General features: G+C 38.2%; 1 protein-coding gene across 4 annotated transcripts in view; it reads left to right on the forward strand.

Annotated features, from left to right (window-relative positions):
- ERICH1 (glutamate rich 1) overlaps window positions 1-22211 on the forward strand; it is a 91970-nt gene that overhangs the window by 35469 nt on the left and 34290 nt on the right. The window lies entirely within an intron of this gene.

Genomic DNA, 22211 nt, shown 5'->3' on the forward strand with positions numbered 1-22211 from the left:
ATATCTTTTCCTTCAATTTCCTCTTGGCAGACCTTGTATTTGTTGATAGATGCAATGACATTCCTTAATAGATAAAATCACCAGTTTTCTTTCTGAAATTGAATAATTAAATAACCATTGTTATTTTCAGATAAAGTATTTAATAATTCATTAAATCTGGCTTAATTTTTAGGAGGAACAAAAGTCTTGGTCCAGTAATGTTCGTATGTACACTGACATTGTTGTGGATTGATTGCATCACTGGAACTACATTAAAAGTTAAGAAAGACCTAAATCAACTTCTCTAATACTGCTGTGGAAAATTTTTGATTTATTTTCTATCTGCAGAGGATTTCCTTTTTAAAGTCGCCTGATTTCAGAGTTGTCAAGAATTCTAGTTATCAGTTTGTCATACTTAATTTTAAGGAATTAAGTGTAAGTTTGAAAGAAGACGCTTGCTGATGTACTTGCATTGCAAAAGCTGACTAGTGTGATGCCATATTCTTGGAAATATTTCTGATGTACTGAATGTGATACAAATTATAAACATTTAAGGTGTAACTTGGGCAGGCACTTAGGAAAACATCTTCTGACAACCAGTGTCCTGGAGCAGTGTTACAGGCAAATTCTATGTTCTGTCAAGCAGCCAGCTAGAATGGAGTAATCACTTCTCTTGATTTCATACTAGGCAAGTCTGAACCTCCTGAAGGTGAATGTAGAATTTACCAAAAAATTCACTGCTGTCCACTGAGGCTTTTAGACACTGGCTGGGCTATCAGTTGAAGTTGTAAAGATGACTCAGTAATTTAGGTTTATATACAATGTAGAAACCAGTAATTTCTAACTACCGCAATCTGTAACTATTTACATCTTCCAAATGCCAGTATATTCACAAGTTATGTAACTATTGCAGAACCCATGGTACAAATAATGAGTTTTTAATGTCATTGAAGTATTCAGTATTTCTTGTGATAGTTTCTGACATTAACATGTTGGTAGACCTTATCAAAACAAACAATGCAACAAAACAAACATTTACCCCCTACCCCAAACTCCCAAAAAACCCTCTGGAAGATGGCTTTGAAAGCTAGATGGCAAATAATTCTGCCCCAAATATTTAGCTCAAGTTTCTGTGTGGTGCTAGGAAAGGGTGTAAATGCTGAAAATATCTTAAGGGAAAAAAGTATACATGGTAATGTGATACACTGCTAGTGCATTATTTTTCCCATGGCTGCATGTTAGTGGTTTATTAAAGATCCTTGATTTATTTTTTTTTAACTATAAATAAAGTACATGTTTAGATGCTGTATTAGTTTCTGCATGCTTCTAAAAAAGCCTCAAGTATTTCAATAACAAAAATTTACCTTTGAAATAAGCTTTCATTACTATATGGTGCTGTAGTACAGAAAATAACATACCCCTAATCCTAGTGTAGTGGGTTGATGCTGGCCGAATGCCAGACATGCACCAAAGCCACTCTGTCACTCCCCTCTGCAGCTGGACATGGGAGAGAAGAGTTCATGGGTTGAGATAAAGACCAGGAAAGATCACTTGTCAAATACTGTCACAGGCAAAACAGGCTTGAATTAGAGATAAAAAGTTCACAAACTTCTCCAATGTGAGTCCATCTCACAAGCAACAGCTCTCTGAACTGCTGCAAAGTGAATCCATCCCGTGAGCAGCAGCTTCCCACAGATTGCTGTGGCATGGGTTGCTCTTCCACGGAGTGCAGTCCTCCAAGGACAGGCTGCTCCAGCATAGGAGCAGGGCCCCTCTCTCCACAGGCCTCCCACACGGTCACAGCCTCCTCTCAGGCATCCACCTGCTCTGGTGTGGGGCTCCTCCATGGACTGCAGGATCTCTGCATCCCTGTGGATCCCCACGGGCTGCAGGGGCACAGCTGCCCCACCATGGTCCTCACTATGGGCTGCAGGGGAATCCCAGCTTTGGTGCCTGGAACCCCTCCTGCCCCTCCTTCTGCGCTGACCTTGGTGTCTGCAGAGCTGTTCTTCTCACAGGTTCTCGTCCTACTTTCTCTGGCCCCAGTTACACCTGTGCAACAACTTTTTTGTTTTAATTTCTTCTTAATTAGGTTAAGAGGCATTACCACCATTACTACCATTTCTGGTTAACATCAGGATGGATCCATATCCATCTTTGAGTCACCAGGTATTGGCTCTTCTGGATACTGAGGAAGCTTGTGGCAGCTTCTCATGGAAGCCACCCCTGTAGCCCACCCCACCAAACTCATAGCCATGCAGACCCAATATACCTAGATTATGTCTTTCTATTTTAACAAAGTAAATAGAATGGTGGGGTGGATCCCAGAGGAGGGTTGTGTGTTTAAGCAGAGTAAGAATTCACCAAAAAGTGCATGTTTAATGAGACATGTTGACTCAGGTAATTTCATTCACTTTCTGTAGTAGTTCTTTGACCTTCTGCTTTTCTTATTTCTTTTGCTACAACTGGTGTCTCAAGTGGAATCTCCGTAAGTCTGAAAGTAATTTGATTAAAGTAGGTTCTGAAGTCAGGTGACAGTATGCATAGTAAGCGGAGAGGGAATTAGGACCATTATCCCTGGCTTTTGTTTTCTTGCTTTTTGTTTTATTTCAAATTACAAGGATGACAAATATTTTTGTTGAGCATCCTGTTCTATAATAGAGGAGTCTCAGAGAAAGAAGAGGCACTGTGGCTTTTTATTTTCTCTTCTTTCCCTAGTGAACATCATTTTTCACTTCTTGCTCCCTACTGGCTGAGTCATTTAACCCCTTTCAGCTGGAGCGTGCTCCCCCCTTTCTCTTCCCTTGCAGCTGTGTTACAGGCATCTGTTGTCATAGTGACAGTAAGGAACTGATGGGCAAGGAAAATAGAGAACAGCACCAACAAGCTCTTTAGATCCCAGCAAAAAAAGCCAACACTGTTATAATTGCTGCCTCACTTCCTTGAGCAAACACTTTGGAAATCTGACACTGCTTGACTACTTTTACCTCCTTGTTTCATAATAAAACATAATCAAGGCTTTATCTTTTGTAGTTAAATCTTCATGGAGCAGCAGGATAAAAGCAGTATGATTAGATGAAGGAGAAAGGCAGAAGACAGCTGAGTCTGTCTGCAAGTGCTTCATGGTTCTGAATCTTAGTTCCTCACATGTTAAAGCAGGAAATGTAATTGCTTGGGATATTTCTGATCACATGATATTTTCATTTTTGTTATCAGTTGTATAGCTGGTTGCATGCAAAATTCTAACCTCCACTGCTCTGCTATTGCTGCTATTGCCTGTGAACTTGTTGGTATTGAACCACAGCAAAACATTGCTGTCCTTCTTGTTAAGAGCCAAATAGCCACTGACAGACAACACATTGATTATTAGGTATGAGAAGGTGACCCTGGCTCATCCTCTTGCTGTGAGGACCCATGTTACTCTTTCTAACAAGACTTGTTTCAATGCAGTATTTTCAATTTTCAAGTTGAAAATAAAATAGAGGGCAGGGGAAGAGGAAAGCCTTTTGTAAGAATTTGAACTCTGCATTCATATTATCCTGGTGTTTAAATACTCTGGACACTATAGAAACAGAGTAGAAAGATTGTTTCTAGCATGAATGGACTTAATGCAGCTGAGGACAAGGAAAATTAAGATAGTAAAAAAAATGTGTATAGTATTAACCATGTCTTTTCTTTTTCTTACACAGCTTTCTGCAAGTATTTTGTATGACATACAGTAAATGCTATTCCCTCATGTTCAAAATCAAAATCAGGTCTACCTCATGATTTCATTTTATTGTTATTCTTTTTTTATAGCAGTAGTTGTAGTTATGGCAACTTGTAGTCATAACAGCCACACATTGATATAGCTAGCAGTAGGCTGTATCAATTCAGTTTCCACTGGGGAAATATTTTGATCTCATATCCTTTGCCTTTGATTACTGCCCTCTGCAAAGTTTACAGGGAGCAGTTTTGAAAGTACTGAACACCCCTCAGTACAACTATAACCTGTGCCAAGGAAGCTTTGAAAATTATCTTCCATCAATCTCCCATTCACAGTAGCTTTGCTAAGTAATTTTGTTAGTTTTATTCTATTTTTGTTCCATCTTATCCCTGCAAGCACAAATAGGCTTATAAGTAGAGTTCAAATCACTAACAGGGCATGCTGCACCAGAGCCTTCTGTATTGTCAGAGAGAAAGGAAGCTCCTGCCTTCACTGGCCCAGGATTGTTCAGTGTTACAGGCTGTGTGTTGCCCATGCAGTGCATCCGCCTCACTCACACTCTTTCCAACCATCTGTGTAGGGCTGAAGAAAACGGATATTGCTATAGCAAAAGAGAGAAATAGCAGTATACAGAAATCTACTGCCATAATTCAGCCAAAATGCAGTGCAGGCAATCTGAAGTGCATTCCCAGGATCCCGAATTGCTTTGAGCGGCTTATGATTGAAGGAAGCTGCTGCATCTCTGTACCAATAGTTCCATTTCCCAGCTGCATTGGTCATGTGCAGGTGTGGAGGAGGCATTAAGGCCAACAGGCAGACTCACTTGACAGAAAGCAAATCCCTTCCAACAGCTGCACCTCTGGCTCTATCCAGCTGATAGTGCTGTATCTCACAGACTCCTCTTCTGAAATCTGAATGTGCTCATCCTCTGGGATGAACACAGCTGTACTGATGTGACTGGTTCTGCTAGTTTGCAGTTATCTGAGCACTCAGCTCTGTAGGGGTATAGTGAGGAACAGGCCTTCACTGACCTGTGGGATACTGCCAGCATCTGACACTTCTTTTATTGATGCAGATACTTTAAACAGTAGCCTTGAACCTCTGGTCTTGGTGTAGCTGGTCTAATGACAGGTGAAGATTTGTGTGAAGTCATGCGTGTTTTGCCTGCTTCTGTGCTATTTTCAGAAGAACTGGGTGACCTTACATTCTCAAAGCTCTTTGTTTCTGGGTACATGGATGATACTTGGAAAGGATTTACTTATATCTCACCCAACTAGCTCTCTCCACATCTTGCTATGGAGAGAGTAGGAGAGAATGCAGAAACAGTTTTATGCAACTCTTTTTTGCTTTGTTGGGATGATGATGCCAGTTTTTTTACCAATCAAATTGAATGAACACGAATAAAAGGTTTCTTAAGTTGCTTTCTATAAAAAAGAATATTTTAAAGCTGAATTCATAAATGTGAGAAACTTTGAGAAAATGCAACATAAGCTAATTTTCTGATAAGTCCAACTTTAAGGGGTGCAGAACAGGATGAAAAATGCCACATGACCTAAAGTTCTGACTGCTAGAAAGGATTTCTTTATTTAGTATTTTCTAAATTTATTTAGTATTTTAGTAAATTTTCTTTAGTACATTACTCTCAGCAGATATTTGTGGTGGTTTTGATGGGTTACACTCACAGGTCCATCATGAGAGTGTAACACTGAACTGGATATCAGCATCCTTGCACAGCTAACCACAAAATTGAATTTATTTTGTTAATTTTCTTTTCACCAGCAAATAGCCATTGCACTATCATGATGCCAAATATAATATTAGATAAAACATTTGTTTTGGTGGCTTGAATAGTAGGTTAGCTAGATGCAAAAATCTGAAATATAATGGAACTGTAATGATTGCCACACCTTAAGGAGAGCCTAACATATATTTAATAAAAAAGATGCATCTTTAATGCACAATGAGATTAATTCCTTTCATGCTTCTGTCTTAAATTCAACTTAAGTACTTACCTGGATGGCTTAAGTTTGTAGCGTGTTCACAAACCATTTCAATCTTTTTGCATTTAGATATGCACTCTATTTGAGTAGTATATCAGCATTTCTTGAGTACTTAGAAATGGACAAATCTTTTGTCAGTCTGGAGAAGTAAAGAGCTCTATTCCATTTTTTGGTCACTATCTAAAGATGAGAAGTGAAAAGCTAATATTGTCTACTGCATGTCTTCTCACATATAGAGTGCCTTGTTAGTCCCATCATGAAACAGCATGTAAGATAAATTTCCAGAAATTACAAATGCATTGAATTGATAAAAAATACAGTTTGCTGTAACATTTTATGAAAAGTGACTATTAATAAATACAATAACTGTATATCTAGTTACTCAGCTAGCTTTCCAGAGGAAGCATCAAATACAGTGAAGACATCTTAAGGAGTACTCAGTGTTCAGGTATGGCACATATTCTTTTCCAACCTTTTCATTCAGTATACTAAAAACCTTAGTTTGTAACTGACAAATTTAGATAAGTTCTCCATTAATTTTTAGACATGGTAGCAGAATTAAATGTGCACCTTTATTAAGAGTCATTCCTCAGAGAATTCAACTTTATTGAATGCTCATATCTAGGCACTTGTCATATCACAAGGTATATAAAATAGTAAAGATTCTGCTGTGAAAATCCAAGCATATAAAGACATGAACAAAGACCTGCATATAGTAAGTAATGTAGTTGATATTGAGCCAGAGCTAATACATCAGCACAAAGAGGCAGTGACTGCTGCAGGCTCCAGGGCTGCTCTGCAGATCTGTAACACTTCATAGCCTGAACTGCTGCAGTACAGCACATTTGTGCATGGATCTGATTTCCACCTCTTCTCTGAAGCATATGAGAATACTAAACTGCTTGAATAATTAGAAGAGCAAGGCACCTAGTGATATTACAATAAGTGATGATAATAAAGTCTGTCTAGGATCAAACTTTCTGTTTGGAGGAGCCTGTCTCTTTTTATGTGAACCCAGAAAGGGGAGTGAATATTATGGTAGCTTTTCCACAGCAGTTAAATACCTTAGCTGAACTGTGACATTTTTACTGAAAAGAACATAATGTCTATCCTTCTTGTTCATCTGCCAGAGAAAAGAAGTGATTAATTCTTTGTTCAGTACTTTATTTAGTATATAGATGAACACTGTAGAGGAGAGAAATACTAATTTGTTACAGCTCCTTAAGAAATAAAAATACATAGTGTTAAGTGGTAAGACTTTAATTAATAAATCAGTGATAGAGTTCTTCCATCACAGGATATATATTTAATTTTGTCTTTTTTGCCAGCTTTTCTCCTCCTGAGAAAAAATGCCAGACTTTCTTGGTATCCTTCTCCTTTGTAGCACTTGCTAATGAAAATGATGCATTTACCTCCATGTAGTGGGTTGACCTCGGCTGGATTCCAGACACCCACCAAAGTCTTTCACTCTCCTCTGCACCTGGACAGGGGAGAGATAATAAAACAAAGAGTTCACAGTTTGAGATAAGTTCCAGGAGAGATCTTATCAAATACTGTCACAGACAAAACATCCTCAAAATCTGAGGATATTATTTGAGTTTATTATAAAAAAAAATCAGAGCAGGATGATGGGAAGTAAAAACAGGCCTTAAAACACCTTCCCCCCACCTCTCGCTCTTTCTCAACTCTGCCTCCTCTCCAGAGGGGAACAGGGACAGGGGTAATGGGGATTTTGGTCAGTTCATCCTATATATCTCCTGCGGCTCCGGAAGAGGAGTCTTTCCCCTGCTCCAGCATGGGGTTCCCCCATGGAAGATAGTTCTCCATTGACTTCTCCAATATGAATCCATCCCATGGGTAACAGTTCTCTAGTACAGGGTGCAATCCTTCAAGGACAGGCTGCTCCAGCATGGGCTCCTCTCCACAGCCTGCAGGTCCCTGCCATGACCCTGCTCCAGTACGGGCTTCCCACAGGGTCCCAGCCTCCTCCAGGCATCCCCCTGCTCTCGTGTGGGGCCCCTCCATGGGCTGCAGGATCTCTGCATCCCTGTGGATCCCCACGGGCTGCAGGGGCACAGCTGCCTCACCATGGGCTGCACCACGGGCTGCAGGGGAATCCCAGCTCTGGTGCCTGGAGCATCTCCTGCCCCTCCTTCTGCACTGACCCTGGTGTCTGCAGAGCTGCTCCTCTCATGTTCTCACCCCACTATCTCTGGCTGCAATTAAAACTCTTGACTTTTTTTTTATTACTTTTTTTTAAATTCTCCTTAAATATATTATCAGAGAGGTGTTGCTACCCTTTCTAATTGGCCAGGGGCACATCCATCCTGGAGCTGTCTGGCATTGGCTCTGCTGGACATGGAGGAAGCTTCTGGCAGCTGCTCACAGAAGCCACCCCATGGCTTCCACTGCTAAAACCTGGCCATGCAAACCCAATACAATCCATACTAACTGTCCCTTGGGCTTTGTTCATTTACAATCTTGAATATGCTATTGATGGGTGGAGCCTTTAATGCTAAAGATTGCACAGCTTTGGATAGAGATTCTTTTTTTCTATTCTGAAAGGGGAGAAGAATATATCAAGGAGAAATGAAAAATTATCAATTACAATATGCAGTGGTTTTTTCATTTCATATGTTATTTGTGTGTGTGTTTCTAATTTCAAGTTGTAAATTGGTTTACTGTTTGCATGAAATTTTTAGATGTATAAATCAGTAATCTCAAGGAAAAAATCCATTGCAGTATTTTTTTTGACATCTGTCTAGAAATCATAACAGCATACAATGTTCACCAATAATCAGAAATGTTAGCATTTGAAATAATCTTCACACTTTGTTTAGTATAAGCATGGAGATCTTCAGCAAAAGTTTTAGCGACAGTGTTACGCATTCATCTGGCAAAAGAACTTGTACATATGCAGAAAAACATCTAAGTAAAAGTATAATGATTAAATTATTTGAATGTGTTCTCTAGTGACCTACAATGCTTTTCCTTTTTGGTCTGACTGGCATTTTTCTTCTTTTAAATACATTGTTATAGTAATATGTAAATTCTATTAAATTGAAGTGCCTCTAGCAGTTATGTTACAAGCAGTATAAACTTCCATTGTGGTTATATATCTGCTAGTTCAAATGTATTTACAAGGTTTCTATATTTCCCTTTTTTATATACCTTTTCTTTTAATGGCAGTAATTTTGTATACTTTAACTTGCTTCCAGTGAAGTGCTTAAGTTAAAAGCCAAGTAAATGGAAAGCCCTGAATTATTTTGAGCTGTTTGCAGCCTATTCTCTAGTGATCTTCTGCCAACTTTTTGTGTCACCATACTTGTTAGTACAGTGGAAGTTCTCTTTACTGGCTACAGTGTAATTTAATGGCAGAAGTGAATCTTGTGTGAAGTCTTGATTAGCATGTATCCTCTTGTGGGGGGTGAGTGAGTAATAAAATACCAGCTGTAGTCTCCCTTAATGCTGCCCAGCCAGGGAAGTAGCCAACACCACCATAGAGCCAGGCATCTGCTATCTCCATCCAGAGGACCCCCATTCCCAGTCCTGCATGCCCAGAGGTCAGTGCACTGGCCCTTGTCTTCAGAGACCCTAAAGCCATTCCTGAGATTTATTGATTGCTTCACTTGCTGCAAGATTTTTGTGATCTCTTTAGTATTCCAGAATGAAAAAAGTCCTGTGAACACAGGAACTGGCTACCAAAGTCAAAATCCTGTTTTTTTGAGAAGACAGAAACCTGTACTGTGGGGCCTCTTGTCCCACTTGGTGAAAGATTACTTTTATGAAGGAATCAGGAGTGGAACTGAACAACCATTCCTTGTGATTTCAAACCCAGCATTCCAGTAAAACCTTAAGAATCTTCAATTTGCTAATAAGATGTGCAGGTAGCTTGTAACATTACTACAGATTTCTTGGACTTTCTTTTTGGTTTAAATAAGTAGATTTGGATCAGATCTGTCCTGCTTTCTTTTGCTGTTCACTGGTATATAAGAAAATGTTCCACTTTCTCATCACTTATTTTGCATATGCTTTGGAAAAAATCAAAACAGAACTGAGCTGGGCATAAAACCCTTGATTTTTAGGACTTCTATAGAACATAGTGCATTGGTTTTGGTAGTGTGGTTTGGATGGGTTTTGATTTTAGAAAAGCACTTCTTCATATAGTAAATAGCCATCCAGGAGTCTTTATAAAACATAAAAATTACATTTCAAGGAGGCAGTTTTGGTGACCTGTACTCCACAGAAGATACTGATGTTGATACATGTGCAATAACTTGTGCTTCATGTATAGCATGTGATACAACCATGAGAGTAATAGTGTAGTGTAAAAGCAGTTGGATAGTTTGTACAGATAGGAACAGTAGCAATCATGTAATATATATGTATATATTCCTTACAGAAGCACACAAATCTCTTTAAATTTATGTTACCTGCTTAAGTAGTCTGTGTTGTCTATTCAGCTGTAAAAATTGGTGTATTCTCAAGGTAGAAAAGAAAAGGCCAAATGAAGCTATAGTTCATGACTCCAGCAGAACATTTGCATTTAAAATGAGATTTTTTTCTTCCCTACTTGTGTTTGGTAATTAATTAAAATTATGGAAACTGTAACTGCTTAAGGAAATTGAAAAAATATTTTTGGTCCTATGTTCTTTGCATCTAAATCCAGAATCTTTACTTTATGTATCTGACTTACAATATTGGAGGCGCGCTTATGCCTGGATCCTACAAGAAGACCCTTACTTGTCCTGTACAAGTAAAATGAATAAACTTTTATTTTACATTTTCTTGTTCAAATAAAATTATGTGTGATGATATAATCAGGCTCTGAATATAAAAAGGTAATATTCCCCTAGTGTCAGATATTTTTCTGTCATGTAGTAGCTGTTTTGGGGAAAAGTGAAATGTGACAGTGACTTAAGAGTTGGACTTGATGATCCTTGTGGATCCCGTCCAAGTCAGAGGATTCTATGATTCTGTGATGTCATTGAGCCTAGACAGGGACTTCCTAGACCCAGATTTATTCCTCTTCTCACGTATTTCTTACCTTCTGCTGAGTATCATTCAGGAAGAGCATCCTGCCTAACAGTCAACATAAATGGTTAAAGTTAGATTCTTGTGGCAGGATAAGCTCTCTTTGGGAGAACCTTTTTATTCCTACCCCAAAGGAATGGCATTTTACACCAACAAGGAAATTTATTTGCATCCCAACTGGATTAATAGTACTACATATCAGCCAGCTCATGAAAGTGAGAGATTCATTTAGCATGCATATGTATATGCATATCCATAGCATATTATGGGTAGTCTGTGATTGACAGCTATTGATACCTAAGGTTCTATGATGTTGGAAATAAAAATTAAACCAACTTAGTAGAGGTGATAGGCAGCATACCAAGTAAAGATGAAAAGCATTCATGTCACACTAATCTGGATTGTGGGTACAGTGCGTGATGGAAAAACCTGTGCTCTGCAAGCAGATGACAGATTTTAAAATGTGTATGAAATACAAAGTCAAGTGAAAACAGATGAACACATTTTCCTTTATCACATCAGAGTTATTTCACAGATCATGTCATATAACTGAAAAAGAATAACAATGTCTCTCATATTCAAGGCATGATACTATTCTTCAATGAGCTGCAGAGCAACTCTTATTTTTCAACAACTTAAATGGGAACTAAAAATAACTTGACACTTTGCTAAGCTGAATAGACAAGTTGTGCTCCTATAGCCATTTTAAGGTTTTTTTTTTTTTACTTTTGGGAAGAAGCACAAGAAATCCTGGAAATGAGAGTGAGCCATATTATCCTCGTAACATTCTACTCTGCCCAGAAATAGGTGGTTTAATAATGTAAAATGGTGTACAATGGATTAAACACTTAGGAAAGTAGAATATGCACGCTATGTGATCTCTTGTTGAGAACATGTGACAAAATTATTTCAGTCACTTTTGAAACATTTATTTTTGTAATGGATGCTTTCATCTGGGTTTTGTGTGTTTTTAAAGTTTATTATTATGAATAATCAGTTGTTTATGTCATATACCATATTTTAGTCTTTGAAAATCTGTAGCAGCTTAGTACAGAAATCAGGATGGAGTCCTTAGGAGATGAAGAGACCCACTGAGAGGGAATAACTTTATAGAATGTGAGGATGCACTGGTGTAGAGGAGTGATGGCCAAGGAATAAACCCTTTGTACAGCAGAGACCAGAAGTCTGCTGAGAACAATGGGAGCCCAGGCTTCAGAGGGACATTGCCTAGAGACCCAGAGAGCACTGTGCAGACTGTTCTGCAGCTCTGGTGTCTGGTGTGCTGAACTGAGAACAAGCCTAAGAAAAGAGGATTGATTTATGAGGATGCAGTAGGCAAGGCTGAAGTAAAGTTATGTAGGTTTAGTTTTGTTTCGACTTTCCTCATTTTGAGTTTTCTCCACCCCCAGAAAAGAAATCGGCTGTTCTAGTGTCTGTTTGAATAAAACCTAGCTTTCCTATTAAAAAGTTGGTATAAATATTCACTATGGAAAAAAAAGTTTGAGCAGGTTTGTTCTTGACATGCAGTCAAGAACAAATCTGCATACCAGGGAGCACTGTGGCACCCAGTTCACGTCTATTACAGACTCACAGATTACCTAATTACAGCTGTTCTGGATTTTTCCCTGTGGTGTTGCTCATTTTTCCAGCATACTTGCTGCATATTTATATATATATTAGTTCAACATAGAGCACTTGGTCATTAAGAAATTACTTACTGCTTCAATACACAATTAATTTAGAATGTGATTAATGAAAGTAAGTTTAATCCTTGTCCTGAAACATCCCTGTTTTTACAAAGCTTCTTGGAAACTGTGAAAGTAAGTGTTATTCAAATCTAGTTTAAGATACAAAGATAAATGGATTAAGGAAATAATTAAAAATAAAACATGGAAGTTCTGCATTCTTTTAGACCTTCCTTTTTTAGATTGTTCTGAAGTAGGGTTTACTGCAAGAACCATGTAATAAATTGCAGTTGTGGCAGCTCTTTCATATATGGGGTTAAATATATTTGTTTATTAGATGTTTTGTAAAAACTTAAGAAATATTACAAAATATTGCAAAAAATAGAAGTGAGGTGTAAAGTGAAATATTGAGGTGATAACTGGCATAAGTTGGGGGGCTGTTGCTGAGTATCTTAATTTTGCTGGGTCAGTGTGTGTGTACTTCTGTGTAGCTCTCCTGTGCTAAAGATTTCACTTCAGTTTACATCTGCTCTTAGATGCTATTCTATGACAGGGGAAAACTACATATCTGTTTTCCAGTAGATGACCTGTTTTTTCAGTATTTTCCCATTTTCCAGTCTGTGTTCCTATACTCTTAATAACGTGAAAACATTTTGTGCTGTTTTAGCTGGTATCTTTGGAAATAACATTTTAAATGCTGGACAGGATTTTAAGATTGCAGTGTTTCTTATAATTTCCGATGTTATTCTGAGCAAAGGGAGAGCTTTGTGTTCTTTAAACTAACCATTGGATGAAAACGATCTCTGTGAAAAAAGGCTTTGAAGAAAACTCTAAACATGTGTTTGTGTCCTGAAAATTAAAAGAAAGAGCAAACATTTAAAATAGAAATGTGACATCAGGTGCTTAAAATGTTTTCAGTATTTTAATATAAATTTTACAAATCTCCCCCTCCCATTCATAGTGGTGCTATCTGTTCCAATACAGAGACGTAATCTTATTTAGCCAAAGACTAAGAAGATTTCTCTATTTAGTAGCAATTAGTCTTTGTAGCTGCTTAAGATTCTTGAGCATTTCTGATTTAGTAGCCTTCAAAACAGTTACTGGTTGTGATTGAATCTCTGCTTTTTCTTGTATGTGAGTATGTTCAGCTTTATGATTTTACTCTATTTTCCTCACTGAGTCAACATTCTTAGTGGTTTTGGGGGCCACAGCTGAGCCCATGTGGGAAATGCTGTATGCTGCCTCTAAATAATGGTGACTGAGTCTGATTGTACATCACCCCAAAATGCCAAAATGACTGAAGACAATGAGTTTGAAATTTAAAACAATAAATTATCACTGAAAGGTTAAAATACTTGCTTTTGTTCAAAAATTAAGCCATTGAACGGTACAGACTTTGTATCAGAAATACTTCTGTTTAGGAAAGATTGGGGACTTCATAAATTACAGCTTTCTGTATAAAGTTACAGAAGGCCCAAAACATTACTGCTAAAATAAATTTATGCATTAAAATAGTTTTATATATCTCCTGGATGCCTTAGATCAATGTGTGTATGGACTGAGTGTACATACCAAAAAGAAAAGCCAGTTTAGAGTCCGTTTCATCATGTATCCAGCTGAGATTGGGAACACTCACTGCTGAAAGATCAGAGAAGCAGCAGAGAACACAATGATGGGATCTTCAGTTTCTTCCTTAGTGTCTCATCAAGATGTGAAAAGTTTGAGATTTTAGACACAGTCAGTAAAATAACCAAGATATTGGTTAGTGTTGTAAGAGGAAATCACACTTTTGACTTTATCCCACGTAGAGTTTTGTTCACAAGAGGCACATCACAACAGCAGCCATTGGGTTCAACATGCTGAAAAAACAACAGGAAACAAACAGAAATCCACAACAATTCAAGAAGGAACACTACATAAAAATAAAGATATTTACTAAAAAGAACCTAAAAAAGGTCAGCTAAGAGAAGGAAGTTGTACCAGGTGGTATGGAAGCTACTTAAGGACACCATATGTGATATTCAAGGCCAGCGCCCACCACCTGTCATGACGGTTTGAGAAAAATCAAGAGAAAGACAGCAGAGCCAGATAACAGAGTAAAGGAAGTTGTTAGAAAGAAGTAGGTGTCTTTTAAAAAAATGAATTCACACCCAGATGATATATTAAATATATTTAAATGTAAGAGTGGTAAGACAGGCAAAGAGTGTTTGAGCAAATGTTATATAGGATTAAAATTGAATAGGTCTTACTTTTGATGCACCAGGAGCAATGTGCCACTCCTCTGAGCCAATGATCTTGGTGTAGAATGATTATTTAGAGCGGCCTGTTTCAGAGAAGTTAAATAAATCCTTTGCATTGATGTTAGCTGTGGAAAAAATGCTATGGAGAATCCCATGATGCAGCACTTCTCCCTGGCTTTTCTGAAAGGATATGTGAAATTGAAATTATTTAATGGTCATGCAACAAAATAAATTTATAAAATAAAATCACAAGTACCAGATTTTATTCACCTAAACTTTCTAAAAGAGTTTAAGGAAAAAAATTGCCCATATTTCTCCTGATGCATAGCTACATGCTTTTCAAAATGCCTTGTGGTCAGAGACTTTGAGGTTAGATAGTGTGAAGCCAGTTTTAAAAAACAGTTCTTAAGTCATCCAGGGGACTGCAAGCTGTTATCCTGTTGTTTGTTTTAGGCAGTTCAGCACAAATTATGATTCAAAATAATATTTGTGGGTGCTTGGTAACTTCTGATCTGAATGGGACAGATCAATAGAAGGTTTGCAAAGAGGAGGTGTACAAACGGCTTGGAATCTTTGAAGATGCAGGAAATATATGGATAAGGATCATGCTACAGGTTATGTGCTTTCCTTGAATTTCCACCAAGCTTTTGATAAAGCCCGTCTCCAAAGGCAGCACATAGACATAACATGAAAAATTAAGCCCCAGAATAGATAAGTAGATGAAGGGAATGCAGCAGTTGTCAAAACAGAGGTCACAACTGGAGGCTTGTGTTCAGTAGATGGTCAGGTTAGGTAAGAAGAATGAAGTGATATCAGAAGGTTTCCTGATGGCTACATGGATATCGACTGCATTAAAGGCTAGAATTGGGTGCAGTGTAATCCCAGATTGAGTGATTTGTCAAAAATGACAGATGAAACACATTTTAGACAGTTGTCAAGTGATGTACTTAGTGAAAAATAACCAGTCAAAATTCACCTGCAAAATGGTGAGCTCAGAACTGACTGTTACCAAGCAGGAGTAAGATTTTACTATACAATAAATAACCATGAAAACAACATTTAAACACTCAGCAGCAATCAAAAAGCAAAAGTATGGCAATTATTTGGGCAAAAAGTGCAAAAGAACAGTCATTACTGTACCTCTTTGTAAGCCCAGAGTTCATGTTTTCTTTAAATGCAGTGTATGGCTGCTGTTTGATATAGGATATAGAAGTAGGTAGTTGTTTGATGTGACCAAGTTTGTCCTATGGCAGGAATTTGACTTAACTTATGGGTAAGAGAAATTCATCTGTATATACAGTCAAGTGAACATTTATTATTGAAGGCTTATGCAGAAAGTGGTATCTGCCTTTAACTGATTATTGTCATTAGCATGAATTGGATTTGCTTAAAATCCGGGAGGTAATACTCCTTTGTGGTAGGCAGCACTTATGCAACATTTGCCAGTTTTATGTGAATTCTTGATTTATCAGCACACAAACATAGTATGAATGAAAAAATAAAAGATAGTCCCTATCCTAAACAGCTTCCAGTCTTTTGCAGTTTTCTACAACATTACAAGTATTGCACATTAATAGAAGTTCTAAAGTTTTTAAATAGGTTTTCTTTCTCGGATTTCAAATTATTTGAAGCAGTTTCCCCATAAAAGAGTGAAAAAATAGTAACATCATTTTGTGTCCCTGAGATCTTTCCAGTATTGCTTTTATTCTAATGAACCATTCCATTTTATTGCATTCACCAGCCACAGCTTTGCACTCCTGGTCAAATTGCAGTTACAAATATCTTAATTGGCACTAAAAATAACATTTGGTTTTTCCGTTAGAAGATCCTAAACCAAAATTAAACTCCTCTGCTTGGACTGCAGGGTACACCATGGAAGATTCATCCAGCATCAAGGAGAAGAGCTTAAACTGGCTGAAAAATAAGAAGGGCATACATCCTGTTTAATCTGAAAAAAACTAACCCAAAGCAAAACACCAAAACCCAACAGAATTACAGAATTACCATGAGCAACATCCAGACAGCCAACTGTGGGACTTGAACAGGAAAGCCAGCTGCCATACTTGAGTAATGATGAGCAGATTATATGGATTCCTAAAGCTGAGTGGATATTCTTTGACTCTGTTTTCCTCAGTATTTTTTACATATTTTTTCTCTCTTTTTTCTTTTTCCCTGTTCTAAAAGTTTGCTTATAATATTCAGGGACCTGATTTTAAAAAATCCCTAGCATTCAAAAATCCCAGTTTATTCTTATAGCCACACTTCACACTTTGTATCCCTTAGACTTGCAGACACCTAAGTAACCAGCCTCCCATTTTTCATTTTCTTATAGGATGCTGTCTCACAATGTTTCCATTTGGCATTGTATGAAGGAACTGAAATAGTAAAGATAAACTTGAGAGAGCTTGTATTTTCCCTCATGGAGTTGCCAGCAGTGTGTTCATGCTTATAGTTAGTCTGGACAGGAAGAAGTCAGCTGTTGCTCTTAGCCTGTATTAAGCTTGATATTTAATCTCATTGTGCTTCTCTGATGATGAATACAAAGTAACTTCCTAATATAATTGAACTCAATAAAATTTAGATTATTGGGTGTCTTCCTGTCAATATTTTTTATATATATATTTCATTGTTTTCTGTTTTTCTTTGAAGATAGAAACTGGCTGTGCTGACTTTTCATTATCACAGTTCACTAAGCTGTATGTATAAACGGAGTCCTCTTATTTCATTTAAAGTCTCCTTTTTTATGTATTTCTACTTCTGTTCTGTTCAAGAAATATGAGTTTGAATGGGGAAAACATTTAAATCTTTCAGACAAGATAATATACGCTGTTATTATAATTACTTTTTTATTTCAGTGCTGACTTAGATTCTGAGGATGCAGTTCTCTACTTCATATCATACTGTCAGTCAGGGTAGTGTGACTGTGCACCTGCATGGTAAACTGCATCCAAAAAGGTATCTATGCAAAAAAAAAATGAACTCTGAATAGTTCTTGAGGAAGTGGTTACTAAGGCTGAAAGAAATGGCTATGAAATTATGACTGTGGCTGGAATTGTATATGGGCATTCCATCTGGAAGACACTTTGCTCAGTCTGAAGGAGCACCAAGTGCAGATTATCAGGTTAGAGTCTATTGCTCCTGGATAATTGGATTATGTGATCAACTAAGCAACTTGTGAAGCAGAGATTGATTTTAGGACAAAGAGAGGTGATAGACCAGTATGGAACAGGGGAAGAATCATCAGCTCTTGTGGAATTAGAGCAAGCTGTAGCTATAGTTGTGGCTAGAGTTTGATTCTAAAGCTATTCTATCATTGTTGCTTAAGCACTTACTCAACATACTGAGATTGCTTGCATAGTGTATATTCCCTGCATTTTTTTAGAATTGTTTAGCTTTGACATAACATTTTTTTTCTGTCAGTGGTAAAAAATTATTAGAACCAAATTTGTATCTGTGAAATTTTATCAGGCCTCCCTACTGGTTTGAAATGTAGAGAAAAGGTTCATCAGTTGCGTCTTGTTTGGGGGTTTTTATAAAACAGTGGATTCTGTTAATTAGTAAAAATCATCTGATGAGCAGACTCATGTAAAGAAACATATTCCTGCCTACCAGTATTTCCTGTAAAAGACAGTGGTGGTGTTCTCAGGTGTTGTAAGCATCTAGTCAGAGCTCATCATCTCAATTTGCTTTGTGGTTAATGGAAAGGGAGAGAGAAAGGTGAAGTCCTTCGGATTGCATTTCCATTCCTGCTGGTTTAGTGTGAGCTAAACTGCTTTCTGAAGAAGAAACTGTCTTTTGGGTTATCAGAGGGAGCATAGGTCTAAGTATGCACTAAGGCAGCTAAAGCTGTGGGAGGTGAATCCCACTGAATATGTCATTTGTTAAGGTCATTGTGTGGGCTGTGACATAAACTTTATGGTGTATGTTTCTTGTATAACTTTCATTTATATTTTAGCATGGCTGTTGTAATCAGGTAGCCTTGCTGGTTGTATGAACAAGCAGTTGTCTTGGATCCTTTGCATGCCATGTGCATGGGAAATCTATAGCAAATTGTACCATTAGTTAAAAAAAAATGTTTTACTTTCTTTGATTAGCTTGTGAAACAGCTCCGATTAATTGCATGTCACTTTTTCACATGAGGAGGCAGAAATTAAGTCTATTTTATTACTCTTTCAAGTCAAATCATACAAATCTTTTTGGAGTTTCTTTCTCTGCTAACTTCTGTGAGAGTCCTCCTTTTACCTGCCAAAACCTTACTCTTCTGGAATTATGCTAAGAAACACAGCATTACAAGCTTGAACAGTACAATAGGTTTATATAATAGCTTTGGAATATTTTTCCTGTTATTTTCCATCTCTTTTCTTATGTATGCAAACAAGGTGTTAGCTGTTGTGATCACTGATACCTACTGAGCAAATGTTTTCATTGAGTTTCCATGCTGATGCACAGGTAGGGCTTTTGTTTTTCCTGAGCAGATAACAGCTCACTTCACCCCTACCAGTAAGCTGTGTGAATTAATCCCTTTTGTGTGCATTGCTTTGCATTCATAAGCATCTAATTATATTTGTTCCTCATGTTGAATGACTGGTAGCTCCCACACATGGAACAGTAGATGCTACACAGATACTAGAATACAGGGCAAAGAATGACCTAAACTGCTAAAGGACTGCCTTAAGCAGTCTAGAGGCTAGACTGCCAATAGCTCCTCAAGAGAGCTAGGCAGAGTCTTGTATTTGTTCCTGTGTTGGAGGAAAGTCAGCATAGTCCTGGTTTCCTTTCAGTCAGGTATTTATCTTAATACCTACACATGGGAAGACTATATTCATTCTGCCTTTTGACAGCTTCACCGTGGTCTCTTCAGACCTTCTGATGTCCTGAGCTACTTAGGATAAGGAAACTTTTGGATTTGACTCAAAACATTGGTTATTTTAAGCCTCATCCTGGCTTCTGCCCTGGTTTTTTTCAAGTGATTTCAAACCAAAGAAGGGTGCTTGGCTGCACACGATGCTGTAGTTTCACTGAGATTTGGGGGTCTCAGATGCTTAGAGAACAAGTTAAGCTGCTTTGCTGAATGTATAGATTAAAGTAGTGTTATTAGCAAACAGTGCTGTCAAGGTCAACAGAGGGCTAAGAAATTTTGCAAAACAATTTATTTTTATTTGCAGTGAAATTCACCTATTTTAACACAAATACTTCCATGAAAATCCAAATTAGATCTCAAGATTAAACACTTCTGTTTTGTTTATAGCATCTTTCACCATTCATATCTGCCTTCAGTTCTGATATTTTATTCCTTCAGGATGACACAGACATTATTTTTCCCACATCCCATATGTTGAAATCACATATAAAGATATTTAGCTCAAATACCATAGGTGCAAAACATTCCACACTTTGGGTCCAGGGTGATGTTTGGAGTGTCTTTAATGTGCTGTGGTGTTCAATTACAATACAGCAAATTTATTTTTATTCAGCCTTCTTCATTGAAAGTATGAAAAATTGCTTTGCAGTGAGTCATCTGACAGCTAAAGAACTAAAAGTCTGTAGTGATATTTAAAGAGAAAGTGGCTCAGAGCTGACAGAGTTCAAGACAGAAAAAGAAACAGAAATTAAAGAGAGGGCCTCCAACCATGGAGAAAATAGCAATGAAGACTGGTTAGCAGGAGGAGTGATGAGAAAGCCACACACTGAGAATGTCTGAGACAGTTCAGGAGATTATGCATATCATTCTGCAACAAGCATTAGGCTTCACATGTCTCTCCTGTATCACACCAAACTTAGCCAAGCAAGGCTATTTTGACCCCAAGAGAATGGTGTAAATCCAGATAAATAAGAGTACTAGGCTCAGGGCACTGTAAGGAATTTAGAAATGTGCAGGTAGGGGTTGAGGGAAGGATTAATGGCTTAACTTTCTTAAGCAAAACATTAGAATGTGGTGTATTCACCTTGGCTGAATGCCAGGCATCCACCAAAGCCTTTCTATTACTGTCTTCAGCTGGACAGCTGGACAGGAGATAGAAAATATTACTAAAGATTCACAACATAAGGGCAGGGAAAGATCACTCAGTGATTATTGTCATGGGCAAAACAGACTCAGCTTGGGGAAACTAATTGAATTTATTACAAATCAAAATTAGAGCAGGATAGTAAAAAGTAAAATCAAATCTTAAAAGCACCTTTCTGTTTTCCCCCCACTACCACTCCATCTTCCCAGGCTTAACTTTATTCCCAATTCTCTACCTCCTCCCCACCAGCAGCAAAGGGAGACTGGAGATGGAGGCTCTTCATCTCCTCAGGGAAAGGAGTCCTTCCTTTTCTCTGGAATGGGGTCTGTCCCATGGGAAACAATCCTCCAGCATGAGTCCTTCCCATGGACTACAGCTCTTCATGATCTGCTCCAGTTTTAGTCCTTTCCCACAGCATGCAGTCCTTCAGGAACAGCTTGGGTCCTCTGTGGGGTCAGAAGTCCTGCCAGCAAATGTGCTCCAGTGTGGGCTCCTGTCTGTGGTGACAGGACCACAGATCCTGCCAGGAGCCTGCTCCAGCATGGACTTCTAATGAGGTCACAGCCTCCCTCAGCCTTGCACTTGCTCAAGTGGAGGGTCCTCAACAAGAGGATCTCTGCTCCACCATGAACCTCCATGGGCTGCAGGGGCACAGCTGCTTCACCATGGTCTTCACCACAGACTGCAGGGAAATCTGCTCTGGCATTTGGAGCACTTCCTTCTCCACTGACCTTGGTGTCTGCAGAGTTATTTGACTCACATATTCTCACTCTGCTCTTCTCTAGTTGCATATATGGATAACTAAGTTATGCCAGAGGCATTGCTGCCATCACTGATGACTCAGCCTTGGCCAGCAGCAGGGCCATCTTGGAGCTGGCTGACATTGGCTCTGCTGGACATTGGAGAAGCTTCTAGCAACTCTTAATTGAAGTCACGCCTGTAGCCCCTGTGACCAAAATCTTGGCATGCAAATTCAATACTTTCTTCAAATAGTAGAAAACTGGATTTCTGCAATCTGGGATGTTTAAATGTATGGGGATTTTGTTAGATCATGAATGAGGGAATTACAGTTAATTAGATAGCAATTATTATATACATGAATATGGACTTCAGCAGCAGTGCACTTAGAGGCAAGATAGGTTTTTGCTTCTGGCCAAATCTTCCTTGGCCATTGCTAGAGGGTCTAGAAGTGAGTGTGTGGGAGGAGCAATCAGTTTAGGGTCAGAGATTACTTTAAAACCTGGGCTTTGTGTACAGGGATGATATCTGAGAAAAGTGCAAAAGCTGTCTTGAAGAGCAAGAGGGACTTATTTTCTGTGACATGTGAGGCTTTTGAAGAATTAGGTAGTAATAAAATTATAATATAGCAAGGGAACGGAACCAAGGCAGGCTGTTAAAGAGATTAGAGATTACTTGCCAAGGTCACTGTTGCCTTGCATGCTTTTCCTATAAAGTTGATGTCCAAAACTGAGATAGCAGTAAGATATCCCAATGGAGAATGCTTAAGGAGAAGAAAAGAGATGAGTCAGAAACATATGCCTGGTGTTTTTAAAGTACAGCAC

Source organism: Lonchura striata, chromosome 3 (genome assembly GCF_046129695.1).
Source record: "Lonchura striata isolate bLonStr1 chromosome 3, bLonStr1.mat, whole genome shotgun sequence".
NCBI classification, from domain to species: domain Eukaryota; kingdom Metazoa; phylum Chordata; class Aves; order Passeriformes; family Estrildidae; genus Lonchura; species Lonchura striata.